A 16,704-nucleotide genomic window follows, 5' to 3' on the forward strand; every position below is an offset into this window, starting at 1 on the left:
GGAGGCAACCTACCCTTTTCCCATCATTCAAATAATTTTGTATTTTATTCCTTTATGTTAAAGAATGAAATATCTTATGTAAAAGAATGAAATATCTTATGTAAGATGATTAAAAATTTGAACTTTAAAAATTTGAAAATGATTGTGAATTTTTTGAATATTTTATTTTAATTTAATAATTTGTAATATTATTTAAGTATGCCTTTTTATTCAAAGAAAAATATTTTAAATATGATGAACAAACTTGAACATTACAAATTCGAAGATAATATGGTTTTAAACTAATTATTTAAAGGGATTATTGATTAACAATGAACAAATATATATCTCTTAATTTAGTTGTAAATTGTAACTATCCATTTACATGTTGGTGATTTAATAATTAAATTAAATTTATTTAATAATACAATTATTAAAATAAAAACATCACTTTATCTTTCAAATATAATAGATAAAAATAATAATTATTAAAAAAATAATATATTAGAAATTTATAAAATTGATTTTTATTTTATTAATAATTTATAAGAAATAATCCCGGATGCAGGTGTACGTCAAGATTAATATGCTGGCGGCAGAATGGGATGGCAAGTGGCCTGGCCACATGGCCCTCCATAATCCCGCACACCAAACCATAAAACGACTTAACAGTGACCATAAATGGCAATTAAGTTGGCACTATAATCAATCCGACTGCGTCTACCTGCCTCGGCTTGGCTTAATGGCGACCTCTGGTAATTTTAACTCCACCACCCTTGTCTCTAATCCCTCGCCTCTGCAATGCCATTACCCACTGGCCGCAGCGGAACCGAGCTCACGCACTGCTACAGGCAGGCGCTGCAGCATTCTATGTTGCATTGAAATTGGCCCGGGCAATCATTTTACATAGAGCTTGATCTGCAATTTTATTCTCCACCCCGCGTCTGCTACTATTCCTTCCTCTGAGCCGACCTTTGAACCTGCTATGCCCTCTCATCACTCTACCAGCAGACATTCTCCTCCCCCCGGTGTCAAAATGCCTAGGATTCGCCACAGAATGCGAAGCAGAAGAGGGAGCAACAGAGGTAGATTGCCTCGCTCTCCACCGTCTCCTGCCTCAGACACCTCCTCCCCCTCGGTTTAATTGACCAACAGCCAATTTCTAAAAACTCGCAGCGGCAGAGACTGCTCACAAGATCTCTGCCTCCAACCGACGCATTCTGACTCTCCGCCCATTGAAATCCCCTCCAGTCCATAGCAGCCCCTCCGCTCAACCTAGTTCACCTACCGCTGCTCCCTGAACCAACCCATCATAACCGCCACCATCTCCATTACCTTCCATGAGGAGCCAGCTACCGGAGGTGGACGCCCTACTAGCGAGGAGCCAGCCAAGGTCGAGGGAAGATCACACTGCATAGGGGCAAAGCAGGACACTCCTCCGGACAAGAAAACTGTGGAGGAGAAGGATCGTGACCATCAGGCGGAAGAAGACACGGGAGCAACGCAGCAAGAAGAAGACGACATGGATGCATACAGGTGTTTCATCGTTGAGGAACACCCATCGCCATAGCATGACACTTGACTTGCCAACATGACACTTGATCAGCCACACAACATGCCACGTGTCTTCGAGTCTCAGGTTCTAGGAATTATGTTATCTGGTTTTTTCGGGGCTTTTTTGGAAAACTTGTTGTCATTTGGTTTCTTTGATGATTTTTTGAAAAACTGGTTAGATACTGTGCTTAATTGCTGGTTTCCCCTGCGTGGGCAGCAAGATAATATTTGCAATTTCATTTTTGAACTAGACTAGTTTCCCGTTATGGGCAGTCACAATCCTGTTTTGCTGTTATATGCCTTAAACTATGGCACAGACATGCAAAGGCCAAAGCCTCAGTGTACCATTATGTTTCAGTAATAGAATTTAGCATAATTTAGAAAAAAAAAATAAAAAAATAAAATGAAAAAATAAAAAAATAATTATAAGAAATAAACTTTTACTTTTTACCACATACTTTAATATTAAACTTTTAATATATTTATGCACATTAGACAAAATACTGTATACCTTTTCAATTAAAAAAAAATAAAAACTAAAATTAAATAATAAAAAAACTAAATTTAACATTAAGAAAAGTAAACATTTATTTATTAAAACATTATATTTTATATTTTATAAAAAACGATATTTTTTTTGAAAATAAGTCTTTAAAAAAACCAAAAACATGTAACTCTCATTGTACAAATTAGTGTCACATCAAAATACTCAATAAAACATTAGTGCTCATCTTTATGTGAATCCATGACACTTGTTCTCCATTATACGACAAAAAAAAGTTTTTGTGACAAAAGGAATTTCTCTTTTGAAACATGTGATGTCTGCTCAATTTTTTTGTGACAAAAGGAATTTCTCTTTTGAAACATGTGATGTCTGCTCAATCTGTTACGGATTCATTAAGAGTGGTTGGTGCGTTAAAGCTAATTGGTGGTACTGGTGAGATGCATAATGCATTACAATTTTATTAAAATAAAATTTCAAACCACTTTGCTTCTCATTTTCCTTCCACTTTCTCAGAATAATCGACTTATAACACACATAAAATAATATTTTTTTAATGTATAGAGAACAACGCAAGTGTAAATTATGACGCGTCTTTATATCAAACCATGCTAGGGGTCATCCATGATCTTGATCACATGAAGAAAAAGGTTTGTCCACACCAAACCACATGTCATGGGTCCACAAAGTGGAAATTGATGGGCTTTTCTCACTTTGGGCATTCATATAATATAATATTTTTTGATATGGTCAAAATGTTCATTATATTTCACGTGGTATTTTTTTTTATGTTATTTTTTTTTGTTTTCGAGGGAAAATAGGGAAAATAATAAAATAAGGTTTCTAGAAAGTTCATCAACCCTATAAAACAGATAGGAGCTAAGCATTTGGATCATCCTTAGTCACTATCTTTTTTGCCTTTGTTGGGAGCTTGGTGCAGCTCTAGTTTGATCCCAGGAAAGAAAACCTAGTGGGTGTAATTTGTGTGGTGGATCCATCCAGGGTTCACGATTGTACTTCAGTTTTTTTGTTTTCCCTTTTGATGAACAGTCGTGCCGTGCATAATACCATTGCAGGAGCGGGTCTGATATTATTGTATGAGCATGTACTATTTTCTTCAGTTAATAATATAAATAAAGTTGCATTTTCAGATCTCGTTGTATTAAGTGTTTTGATTGCAAGCAATTTTAACTAAAACACTAAAATATACTAGATCTTTTAAAAAATTTAAAGCTTGATATTAGTGTATAAGTGTGTACTATAAAGTTGCGTTTTCAGATCTAATTGTATTAAGTGTTTTGATTGCAATCACTCTTAACTAAAACACTAAAGTGTATGGATCTTTTTAAAAATTAAAATTTGAAATCTTACAATGGTAGAATTTTGCATAGTGCCCACTTGGAAAGTTCTTAACAACAAATTGAAATTTTATTTACAAAATTGAAATTTTCTTGCCGTAACTTAAGTGTGAATTATTTCACCCTATTCGGGAGTGTCCCTCTTCGGTGGTATATTTGATACACCCTAGTTGGTCAATTTGGTTCATCGCATTGCAGGAATTTGGTGGACATCGAAATAATGGCGATCGATTCTTATCACTGCAAGGTATTGTTACCACCGAGAGACCGATCAAGGTCATGGCATGGTCTTTAAGGAACAAATAGGCATGTGAATCCCAATTAATTAATTAATTATTTTTTTAAGCCAAAGGCCATCTACTAATTTGTAGGCACTAAGCACCATGCTTATCAGCAGTGAGGGTAATGCCGTTGATCAAGAAGCCACCGATCTGCTCGTTCACACCGAGGTCTGATTTGCCCCGATCACGTTGAGATCTATTTTCATCTTAATTATCATCTTAATTAACAGGTCACGAGTATGATCAAAATCAAATCTTGTTGTTAAGGTAGCGGGTTGAAGTCCCCACACACCACAAAGTCGTGGGTTTATTCATTGCCAAGTGAAGGTCTGAACGTAGTGAAAAGCACCAAACACCAGATCTAGGCCGATAGCCATACTCTTGTGCGCGAAAGTTTGATAGGCCTTGTTCAACCATCTGTCGAACTTCAAGGGCGGCAACATATCAACTCTGTAATTTTGAACAGTGAGTCGAAAGCCAACACATCAGTTCGCAAATTGGTGCAGAGGAGCGACAGTGGATTTTTCTGGATGTTGGGCACACGGATCTTCCAACGCCGGTGCCGGTTGTTCACCAATTTCGTGTCAGGGCCCACTAAACCAAGCGACCCCTTCGAGTGCGTGGAAGCATTCTCCAACAACAAAAACTAAAATTATTTAATTGCAGAACTCAACAGATCCTACCTCAACAGGGGTGACAAAGTTTGCTCTCCGAGTGGTAGTCGTGAAGCCATACATACACAGGAAATAACCATGTCACGCAAGAGGAAATGCCAACCATGTCACGCAAGAGGAAATGGCAAATTTATGAATGGTGGAATCATAGGAGCTGTAGATGTTATAATCACGATTGCCGTTACACCAAAACCCTCCGGTGTTAGTAAACAGACACATCGCTACACCGTCATTAACGGGGAGCCAACAATCTCCCCCAACGTGAGCCCCAATGTTTCGAACTCGAGACCTCTCACTCGATACCACTTGTTGGAGTCACGATTGCCATTACACCAAAAGCCGCAGGTGTTAGTAAACAGACACATCGCTAGTGTTAAGCACATGCCACGAAACACACAGGAAGCGTTGACCTTCTACACCGCCATTAACGGGGAGCCAACAGTAGAGACAAGATTGTGAGACTAGAGAATAATTGGAAGGGTTCATTGCACCAGATCGATGGTCATATCATAGTTGTGTTGAAGTGGTACCATACAACTGGTCGCATGGAATGATTGATACAACTAATGATTCAAACTAAATGTTGCCTTGCACATCTGGAGATCACTGGTCTCTGAAATCATCAAGGAGACTTATCTATCGTGGGTGGTAAGGCCAATAGTCCGTATCTTTTGGCGCAACATTGGGTAACCATAGCATTCCATACACCTAAATTTCATGGTCAATTGGTCATCCTTTGTGTGCACCATCAGAAGGCCAACATAATTTGCAGAATAGCTACATAGACTCCATAGGGTCAAGCAAAGGTATTATATGGAGATTTTGTGATTTTTTTGAATGGTTGATCTAAGGGATATCACAAAATTCTTTCTTTGAAGATGAGACTTTCCCTATAAAACGCCTATAAAATTCGGGACAAAATTCTAGATGATCTAGAAGAAACATGGGTTGTTTTTGCAGCAATACCACTTTAGACTAGAACAATAGACCTTTCTCGAGAAGAGTCTATGCCATTTTGAAACAAAAGTGCCCATGGGAAGCGAAGGAAGGAGAGGGAAGAGGGGCCAAGCTCTTCACACTTGGATCTGAGCTACAACGAACAAAGTAAGTGATAGACCTTCCTAAGTTGGAGTAATTAGACACATCTCTATCTAGAATGGGGCAGCTAGAGTGGAAGAAACTCAGTTGGGCTCTCAAGCCATCTATGCTCTCATTAATACAACTCAAACTTTGGGAGCATCTTTGTGAAGAGGTCATACTCACAGTTGCTTCTTATTTGAGCAAGATCATGGTTTTAACATCGTCACTACTAGATTTCAATAATGATATCATGAGAGAGGTGTTGCAGTTGATGGTAGAAGACCTCCAAGGGTAGAACAACATCAAGCTTCCTACCTTTCAGAAGCGGCACAAAATCTTAGAACTTATGGCAGAGTCTAGCTTTGGCACATTTATGCTAAATCTGGAATGTGAGGACTTGATCTTTCACGTGTTCTAGAACTTTCACACCAACATTACATCAACTCATCCAAACAGTATCAAAATAAGCATGCAAAAGATTATGTCCTTGTTTTTAGAAGGAGGTGCTAACATCTGCAAGATACTAAGATCCAAATTGTTGACCATTTGGAGAAAGGAACTAATTGTATCACCAGCTGCCTATGATCTAGTCGAGAAGTTGGTCATGAAAAACATAAAATTGCTCATAAGGGTGTTAACTAAGAAGGAACTTAAAATGATTGGTGGAGGAAGCAAGAACATAGGTAGTGTTGGATACCTATACCAATAGGTTTCATATTTCATGATTGACCAAGGAAAGTCCAAATATGCTCTGCTTTGGTATTACAAAGATCCCATATTTCCTAGAGAACAAGAGGTGGGTAAATGGTTTCAAATGTTGAGGACCTTATTTCAATTTTATGGATGATTCAACAGTTTAAACTGGATCATGCCATGTTTCAATTTTGAGTTATAGAATAGAGAAAGAAGTCTGTCCAAACTGTTTAATCTTGGCAGATAAGTAGTTTAGGTAGAGAAGTAAAGGTTCCCAACAGCTTAATCTGGGACCTTGGAAGAAATAAGGTTAGAAGTAGATAGAAAAGAAAAAAGAAAAAGCCAAAGAAAAGAAAAGGCAAGTAAGGGTTTGCAAGCCTAAATGCACCCTCTATGGAGAAACAAAAAAATGTTAGGAAAGTAGCTGGGTAAGCAGTTGTGGTTGCAGAAAAGGTATTTTCACTATTTCACACATGTCAAGAGGTGTTTTGCCAAGGCAAAAACCTATCAATGGACAAAGTGGTGAATTCCATCAAATTACAGCAAGGAGCATGACTAACCTCCCTCTCCCCCTTCATTCCACTACTAACACTCCCTTTCCTTTAGCTGAGATTTATGGAGAGAGATCATGGTTTTGTGGCGGTTCTAGTTCATTCAGAAGCCACATTTCTTGTCTAAGATCTTTTCATTTTGATCTACTCTCAAAACTAAATCAACTTTACATAAACTCAGTAAAATCCCCTTCATTTGCTCCCCTCATTCATATTAACCTCTAATTCTACTATATAGCTCCCTTATCTTACCCTTCCCCTAATAATACTAACACTATGGTGTATAAAGCCCCAAAATCTTATAAATACCCCTTCCTTTGGCATTATAGCCATATGTTCTTCAGAAGGGACCAAAATGACCTCTGGTCACTTTGGTGAACCTGTCACATCCCATTCCCCCTTGCTACAAGTCAACTTGCTCCTCAAACCACCATTTGCATTGTAAAAACCCTTGTAAACCCTCTTTTACCCTTAAAAACTTTGCAAAAATCACCCAAAGTCTAAAAAACCCGCCTCTGGCATATTTCCAAAAGGTTAGCGCATTGTTTGTTTTAAACAAAAACATCAAAAAACCAATGAAAAACCCATAAGCCCAAAGTTTTCCGCCGCGCATATAGCCTGAGCATGTGGATGCTCCGCCCACCGTCGGATCAGATCTTAAAGATTCGACGATCCACAATGATATCGGAGCAGCCCCCGCAGCCGTCCTTTACCACCCGAGAAGGTGACGTTGCGTCACGTCAGGGCCTCTCCACGCGTCAAACGTTAAGGACTCTCGGAGCCGGGTCTGACAGTTCTGAGACCGTACCCAAACCGCCCCGAGAGACCGTAGCGGCTAGCCCTAACCATAACTGCTACGGTCCTAACCGCCACCTGTTTCCCATCAATGCATCGCCACGTCATGTCCGCTTGTCCTCGCCCCTGTTATTCGTCCACCTAGCCGCTGACATGGCTGCCACCTCATCGCCCCCATGGACCAACAGTGTATTGACACGTCACCCGATGACGTCAGCTGACGTCACCTCACCTTGACCCACCAATGACGTCATGCTGACGTCATCACTAAAAAGCGCCAAAATGGTAAAAAAGTCCATATTAACCCAAAAAAGCCGTGTTTTTCTCACTTTTCACTCCTGTCGCCACTGTTCTCTCTGCATGACCGTTTACGTTCGAATTTCCGCCAACCTGCTGAGTTAACCTGGGCGACCTCCTCAGCAGCAACCGTGCACGCCTGCGCAACCTCTGTTCGTCAATTAACAGGTATTTACCGTTGTTCTGCCCTCCATACGACTATTATTGAAATTTAAGTTGCTCAGAAGGCTAAGGACACCTTACAAACTATATTTGCACCGCCCATTTCCCTCTGCACGTCCACAATTGTAACTGTGAAGTCTAAAAACACCAGCCAAGCCATAATACCTGTAATTTCACTCAAAAAACAGCGTTCACTGCGTATTCCCAGCAAATTCCTTGTTGACCTTAATTCACCCGCTGAAAGAGGGCATAGTGACACCCACAGTAGCCTTGGCTCCTAGTATAAGCAGTATTTCAATTGCTGCTGTATAAACTCCTCCTCTGATACTTAAATTTCAAGACTATTCTTACAAAAAACACTTCTGATTCTGTGCTGGTGCTTTTACAAGCCACTTTATTACAATTGTTGAACTTCAAAGAATCATGGAGACTCCTATTGCTCTAAATATCAAGCCCCTCAATGCTCCTCACCAGGAATTAGCATGGAAAGCTCTGGGAGACATGGATTACCAAATGCTGGACTGGTTCCCTATGGGAACCAAATACAATATCCAGATGATGAATGAGTTAAAAGCCCAGCACCTGAGTGGGGCAGACATCTTGGGAATTTGGGACTCAAATTTGCCCATCTACAACCTTCCCCAAGTAAATCCTATGCCAGAACTGATCTACAGCTGCCAGGAATGCTATGACCCAAACCAAAGAGCTGTCATCAGCCCCACAGGCTCAGTCCTTTTCCAGATTACCCCAGAGAGCATAAATGAAATGCTGCACTTCCATACTGCCAAGCAATTGACCCCCCTCTATATGCAGAATTTGATAAACAAAGGGAGCAAGCTGTCAAGTGACCAGATCATCAAAATCAATCAATTGTTTGTCAGGCCAGGCTCTGAATCAGTCAGAACTCCTCCTATTGGGTATCACTACTTGAATGATTTGGGCAGGATGTTAGTGGATTTAATCAGTTATGTCCTAGGATTCAGGGGGATGGAGGATGTGGATGATAGCCTAATGGCAATGCTGTCTATATTCTCTCCTGGTAAGCCCCCAGCTGTACATTATGACTATGCAACCTATATTGCAGATAAAATCCATGAGCAGTTTATGAACTTGAACAGGGAAAGACTATTCAGGTATACTTCATATATATACCATCTATTCTTGTTCTATCAGCCAGCCACCTTCTCTTTTCCTTTGAAGCAACTCAATGCCCAGGGAAATCCAAGATCAGTTGTGTTCTGGACTTCTGTTTTTCATCATACCTCTGTATCACCTTACACATACACTGAGTTTATTGACTTATTCATTTATCCAGTCATGACAATATTGCATGGTACTCCTCCTCCTAGACTAACTGATGACATGAGAAGAATTCTCCATTTGAATAAGTCCTACAGCATTGGTAATTGGTACTTCTACCAAAACCACACAGTCATCAGGATATATGGCTGTGAGTTGACCCCTTTTAGGTTGCCAAGGTATGTCCCCATGAGGCTTTTTGCCTTGGAATATTTCAGACAGTTTGGGAACTCAGACTACCTGCATTTTCAGAGCAAGAACAAGAAGTCACAGCTAAAGGTGAGGAGCCAGCTGGGTTCTTTCCTATATAACAGAAAAGAGGAAGGGTGGAAGGAGGCAGACAGTATCCTGGAGGGCCTCAGACTGCAAACCAGCTTTGAATGGATACCCTATGACCCCAATCATTCTATCTCCCTCAGGAGGATTAGATACAAATTGGGTAGCTATGCACACAAGAGACAACCCGAGATTGAACAGTATGCCAATGCATCAAATTGGGAAGAGGGTACCCTAGAGGAGGAAATTACTAATGAAGAGTTACTTGAGAGAGAGGCTAGAAATATGCAAAAGGAAGCTGACTTGGAAACTTGTGGACAGGTGCCCCTCTCCTACAAAAAGCAACTTGGAATAGCTGCTACATCATCAACAGCACAGCAGCAAACTGCCGAGAAAGCACCACAGACAGCAAGCAAGGATAAAGGGAAGCAGGTGGAACAGCCACCTCCATTGACAGAAGAACAAGTGGATACATTGCTACAGCAACAAGAAGAGATGGAGCAGCAGGAACTCGGGCAGCAACAGGAAGAGGAACAATTTAGTGAACAGCAGCCCTTGCAGCAAGAAAAAGTGATTAATGCTCCAAGCTCCACTGAGCAACAGGCTCAGAAAATAGTGCCTCCTAGGGCAGAAACTACTGTTGATACCTCAGTCCTCCAAACCCCACAAAAGGAGGACTTAACCAGGAAAAGGGATAGAGAGACTCCCCTGACTTCATCCATCAATCGGGGAGAGAAAAGACAAAGACTAAATGACTCTCAAGAGGATGACATAGCAGTGAGGCAAGCAATGGGCATGGGCCCACCCAGTGGAGAAGTTTCAGCCAGTTCATTTCAGCATGAACATGATAGAGCCGTGGGAGGAGAGGTCAGCTCCTCCAGCCAGCATAGAGAAGGACAGTCAAGCATCAAACAGCAATTTATTGACATTAAGAGGAGGAGTGATCCTATTAAAGTACAACTGTACAATCATTTGCTGAACCTGGCTCCTACCAATCAGCAAAGACTCATGTCTGCCTTTGATGTAAGTGAAGGCAAGATGATCATGAGTCACTTCATGCCCACAACGCTGCATCCTCAATCTACCTCGGATTACCTAAGAACCAACATGGAGGTTCTGGCCAAAGACATACACCCTATGGATAAGATTGAATTACATAAACAAACTGGTGAAATGGTGTATGCCTCCTTGGCAGATGAAACGTTGGAGAACTACAAATTGAAAAGCAGCCTTGATAACACAGCATCTCAGCTGGAATTGGAGAGAGCATCATCACAAGCCAAGGACAACAGGATCAAGTCCTTGGAAGAGGTAATTATAGAAATAGGACATGATCCTAAAGATGTTAAGGGTATCCAAGAACTCTTGAAGCTAAGGGATGCAGACTTGGCGGCCTTAAGAAAGAAAATCAAGCTTCCAGCTACCATCCATCCTCAAACAGATGAAGTTGCCCAGCAAAGGCAGGAAAAGGATGCTACAGACCTACTGATATCCCTGTACAAGGAGCTGGTTCGGACTCAAGACCAGCTAGGACAATCAGAAGCTGCGAAGGCAGCATTACAAACAGCATTGAAACAAAAAGAAGAGGGCCAACCCTCCCAGCCTCCTCCGGTGATAATCAACCTTGAGGAAGTCCAGCCAACGACTACTCCTCCTCCTCAACAGGCAGGGCCTACAGTACCATCCACAGCAACAACTACACCAACAACAGAGCCAACTCCTACTCTGGATATGCAGAAGCTGCAAGCTGAGATCCAAGTTCTTGAATCCCAAATGAAAGAGCTTGATGAAGTCAAAAGGTCTTTGACCAAGGTGAATGAAAAATTTGACAAAAGCAAGCAGAATGAGGCAGCAAAGGAGAGAGAGATAAAAGCTCTAAAAAAGAGAATAGCTGAACTAGAAAAAGAGCTTGCACTAGAAAAGGTAACAGCAGAACTAAAAGCAGTCCTCTGGGGCAACATTGGTCGATCCATCACCAATCAGTGGCAGTATATTGAGACTATGGATGAGCAAATAGCACTCATCACGAAGGCAAACAGGGAGGTACAGAGAGCAAGAGCAAGCCTTGGCCACATGCCAGATGCTGCCAGCAGAATGATCAATATTTTGAATAACAAAACCAGCTCTCAACTAGCCACCATGGGAATTACTAACAGGACTGAAACAATTTCAGTAGTTAAAAGAATCTTGACACTAAGAAGCCTAATTGGAACGCTGGAGAGGAGAACACAGGATATGCAGACCGAGATCAACAAATTCCTGGACAGATTTGTGGCATTACAAAACAGAGGCCTCCCCAGCATATTAAGCAGTGTAGGAAGGCTGCTTACTCTGGAAAATTACATCAAAAGGGTTGATGCGCAGGCTGCAGCACAAATAGCAAAACAGCCCAGTACCTCAGCAGAAACAGGGCCAGCATCAGGGCAGAATTTGTATGATAGGGTGGATAACTTGTTTTTTATCATGAATGAAATTGATCACCTGTTTGATACACCACCAAATTTCTTTAAGTATACAGAAGCAGATGAGACTATGGGGGCAATCATAAATCATCAATTGCCCACACAGGAAGTATGGAGGAATTTGACACAGGTAATCTTATCAGGCCCGAACCCGTAGGGTTGGTTTTTTCTCCAGTTTATGGGCAGTCATGCACAGGCAGAATTTTGATAGATAAAATCTACAAGGAAGAGACAGATGCTGAGCCAACTCAGCAGAGCTATTTACTCACCACAGCAGCAGTCACAATCACAGGTGACAAACCCAGAATACAGCGTACAAGCCATAAAGTCGGGTTCCCCAGCATTTAATCAAAGTATCTCAACCGACTCAGCAGATCCCAAAGGCCAAAATATCTTCTGACAGAACATTAAGATGCCTTTATTTTGTATTCAATGCTGTAATAAATTTCGGATAATAATATCTCAAAAGTTGGTGAGAATATTAAGTCTGAGATAACTCAGAACTCAGATATTTTTGTAAAAATCGCAAGTATATATTCACCCCTCACAGAAGCTTAAGGGGTTGTTGTTATTTTCCTTTTGGAAGTCTCACTTGCTGTAAGATTCTCAGAGAAGTAATACAAAGGGAGAATGGAATTTCCAAAGCTTGGTGTATTTGATGCGTTGTGATGAATGGTGAATGTTGCAGGATTCCAGAGTGTTTCATAAAACAATAAGTTTTCTTAAATCTCTGTATTACATGTTTTCGAGTCTTTTGTTCTCTTTTGTTGTTTAAATGTTTTACACTTAATAGCAAAGTAGAAGAATGGTTCCAGGATTTAATCTATGATTACCCTGAACTCAAACTAAGCTATTATCCATGTTTTCTTCAGATACAGTGAATGAAGTGTAATTCTTAATTGCTGCACTTTAAAACTATATCTTTTACAGTGATAGACATCCCCAGGGATTCAAGTTTTGCTCCTGAGGCATCTATCTGTTTCTCATACCTAGTTTGGTGGAAATACTCGAATACTTTAGTGAAAATTCTTAATTGCTTTCACTGGTTTTTTCACCTGTTCGTGTTATAAAACAAAAATTTTGTTGCATGAAGTATCCAAATGGCCCTGTAAGTTTCACCAGTTCACCTCAAGGTTTCTAGACACCTATACAGCCATAGACTCCATTGCCCAATGATATTTGACTCTTTGAATATTACATCATAAGACCTAAAAGAAACTCTTCAACCAAAACATAAACAAAACCTGTGCATAATAGCTAGCCTAAAACCCTATCATAAACAGTTACAAATCATAAAGAGAGAGCCCTCTCTGATCACAGTTTGGCTAGAAACAGTGATCCAAAGATTGGTTAGTGGTTACCCCGGCCGTATTCCCTTGGGAGTCATAGGGAACAACCTGGGTGTTAACATAATTGGCGACTCCACTGGGGATTTCTTAAAATTTTTCAATTACTATCTATCTCCCAAAGCTGCCATCAAGCCTGAAATTAGCCAAGAGGCCTTAGAACTGTTTCTGTAACACAGGGACAGCTTGAAGGAAGAGCTAGTTAGGGAATCTTAATCCTAGCTTTGGAAAATATATAGCCATTCCAAAATTTTCATCCAGTCCTTGAATATATAAACCTTGTATACAAGTTCTAAAGGAATAATTAGAAGCTGGCTCCCAAAAGAAACCCAAGGCACACTAGGGCAAACCCTGACCCTAATCAACCCATCATTGTTGATAACCCAAATATCATTCCAAAGAACATAAGGAGACAGCAAAAGCAGGAGAAGCCTGCTGATTCAGATATAAGTTCACACCAACCTATCCTCATTCCAACTCCTTGCAAAGTCCTTTTCCGTTCCACACCTAATTCCCCTAGTTCATCATCAACCCCTCAAAGTCCTCCTCTTCCATCTTCACCATCTGCACATACTCTTTTAACCAGCCCCCCGCTTGTTACCCATCCTATTAACCCTGTTACACCTGTAATCCCAGCTGTCCCATTTGTTCCTATTAACCCCATAAACCCCATAAACATGGCTAACAGATATGCACCTCTGCAGATACCAGCCAATGCTCCAGCTCTACCCCAAGACTACCAAACCAAAATCTCATTTTTTGACTCCCATGGCCCTTTGACAGCTGTCCAGCATGCTAAGAAGATGCAAGACCACTTTGAGACCTATGAAATAGATGATGACAGTGTCAGGATGAGAATTTTTGTTCAAAGCTTAACTGGGAATGTCAGAACTTGGTTTAGATCCCTGAATGCAAATTCCATTGCAACCCCTGAGGTCCTGTACCAAGAGTTTACCAACAGATGGGAGAAAAAGAAAGATCCACTCCACATACTCGGTGAATATAACACTATTAAAAGAGGTCCCCAAGAAACAGTTTTGGAATATTGTGCTAGGTTTAACAATGTATATAATGCTATCCCCCAGAACTTAAGGCCCCCTCCTGATTTGGCCCTGTATAACTTCCCTGACGGTTTTGACTCTGATATGGCCTATCAGCTGAAAGAAAGAGATCCTCCAACCCTTGCAGAAGCTCAAAGAGTTGCAGTCACTGTAGAGGCCAACCTAATTGCCAAGAGAAACAGGGCAAAGCTGGAAAAGAAGGCTGGCTTCAGAGAAGAGCCCTCGGGTTTTGATCAAAAGCTGGATGCAATACTAAACAGCATGAAGAGATTGGGTGAAAGAGTGGAATCAGTTGAAAGAAAATCATCATGGGAGGCATCACAAAACAACCCTCCTAGAAATCCAAATTTTAGGAGAACTCAGAACCCAAACATAGGAAAAACAAGTGCTGACCAAGACATTAGACCCCCTTTTCAAGAAAACTATGCAGAAACCTCCACAGCCAATCAGCTCAATGAAGATCCCGAAATTAACTTAATGGGTCTGGATGGTAAAAGCCATGTATTCTTAACACAAGAAGACCATGAGCAGGATGAAAGCAAAACATTCCAAACTAAATCAGGAGAATCCTTTGACTTTAAACAAGGGTATGACACTGCTGTCTATGAAGTCCATAAACAATACAAACTAAGGAGTAGGACTGTGAATGTAAATCAGCCTGAAAAGGCAAAGGAGAAACAACAGTCCAAAGAAACCATGGTCACAGAACCTAATCACAACACAAACGTGCCTACAAAAGAAGTAGTGGTTGAGGAGGTTACTGAACTACTGTCCCCACTACAACAGCCCACGGCAACCTCGTCCTCCCACCCAAATCCGAACATTACCCCTCAAGACATGAGTATGAGGGGCAGGTTTCGAAATCAAGATGAAATCCAACAAGAAGATTTAGTGAACAAAGAAAAGACTGCTATCCGTGACTCTAAAACCCAAGTTGACAAACCCTTTGACCTAGGTACAGAGATTGGCAAGCTAAAGATAGCAATTCCCCTCTCAGAGCTAGCCAAGCATGACATCTATAAGCAACAGATCAAGAAATCCCTTCAACTCACTACCAGCAAAGATGATGTAAACGTGCTAGATGACACCCCAGAATTACTGTTTGGCCCAGAGGTAGATGGAAAAACAGTAGTCACAGGGGTTTTACCTTTTTATGTCAGCTTGCATGTTCATGATAAAATACTGCATAATGCAATGTTCGACTCAGGCGCCTCTCACAACCTTATGCCAAAAGCTGTCATGGAAAGATTGAACTTGGATATAACAAGACCATACAAAGACCTGTTTTCCTTTGATTCTAGCCAAGTCAAATGTTTAGGCCTAATAAAAGATTTATGTGTGTCTCTGGTTCAATATCCCAACAAGACTATTCTAATGGATGTTGTAGTTGCTGATATCCCACCCAAATATGGGATGCTGTTATCAAGATCATGGGGAGCCAAGCTCCAAGGATCCCTGCAATTAGACATGTCATATGCAACTATCTCTGTCTTTGGGCAACCAAAAAGACTTTATAGGGAAACACTCATGAAGTATATGGTCAGCAGTGAAGAGAAGCCTCAAAATTTTCCAATATACGCTGTTCATTCGGACATAGACTCCTTCATCCTCTTCAATGACAGCGCAGACCTCTCAAACAATGACATTAGGACCGAAACACTCACACAAGAACAAAACATTGATCAGACAAGTAGCACCTGCCAAACATCAATCAGCCCAACAATACACATTAACCCTCCTCTAGTTGTTAAAGATTGTCAAACAAGTGATAAAGCTGTCCTAGAAAACAAATGGGGGAAGAAACCCCAACTCCTGCTCACATTGCCATCTCATGAACAGAACTTTAAATCTTCTGTTCAGCAAGATATCCTGTGGGTCCTAGAATTTGATGGGTCAGTCAACAAGTTAGGGGCAGGAGCTGGAGTGTGGATATATAACAAAGAGAAAGGCTATGCAGAAGGCAGGGCTTACAGATTGAATTTTAGGTGCACTAACAACATGGCAGAATATGAAGCTCTCTTGCTGGGCCTAAAGCTAGCAAAATCACTACAAGCTCCTAAACTCTCCATTATGGGAGACTCTGATCTAGTAATTCAACAAGTGAAAGGACATTTTGTCACCAATGACAAAAGATTGAGGTCCTACAGATCTGCTGTAATTGAAATATTAGAAACCTTCTCTGAGTTTGTTATCACAAAAATTTCAAGGGGCCACAATCTCCATGCACACAGCTTGGCAACGTTTGCCAGCACCTTCAAATTCCCATTAGAACCCAATAATTGTTTCACATCCGAGGTCAAATACAGACCCTCTATTCCAAACAATGTCAAAGAA

At 40.8% G+C, this 16,704-nt stretch overlaps 1 pseudogene; it reads left to right on the plus strand.

Annotated features, from left to right (window-relative positions):
- Positions 1-541: 541 nt before the first annotated feature.
- LOC149212582 (disease resistance protein Roq1-like) overlaps positions 542-16,704 on the plus strand; it is a 213,908-nt pseudogene continuing 197,745 nt past the window's right edge.

Source organism: Pinus tabuliformis, chromosome 1_1, assembly GCF_031772625.1.
Source record: "Pinus tabuliformis cultivar Carrire ecotype Pingquan chromosome 1_1, CPIR1, whole genome shotgun sequence".
Taxonomy (NCBI): Eukaryota; Viridiplantae; Streptophyta; class Pinopsida; order Pinales; family Pinaceae; genus Pinus; species Pinus tabuliformis.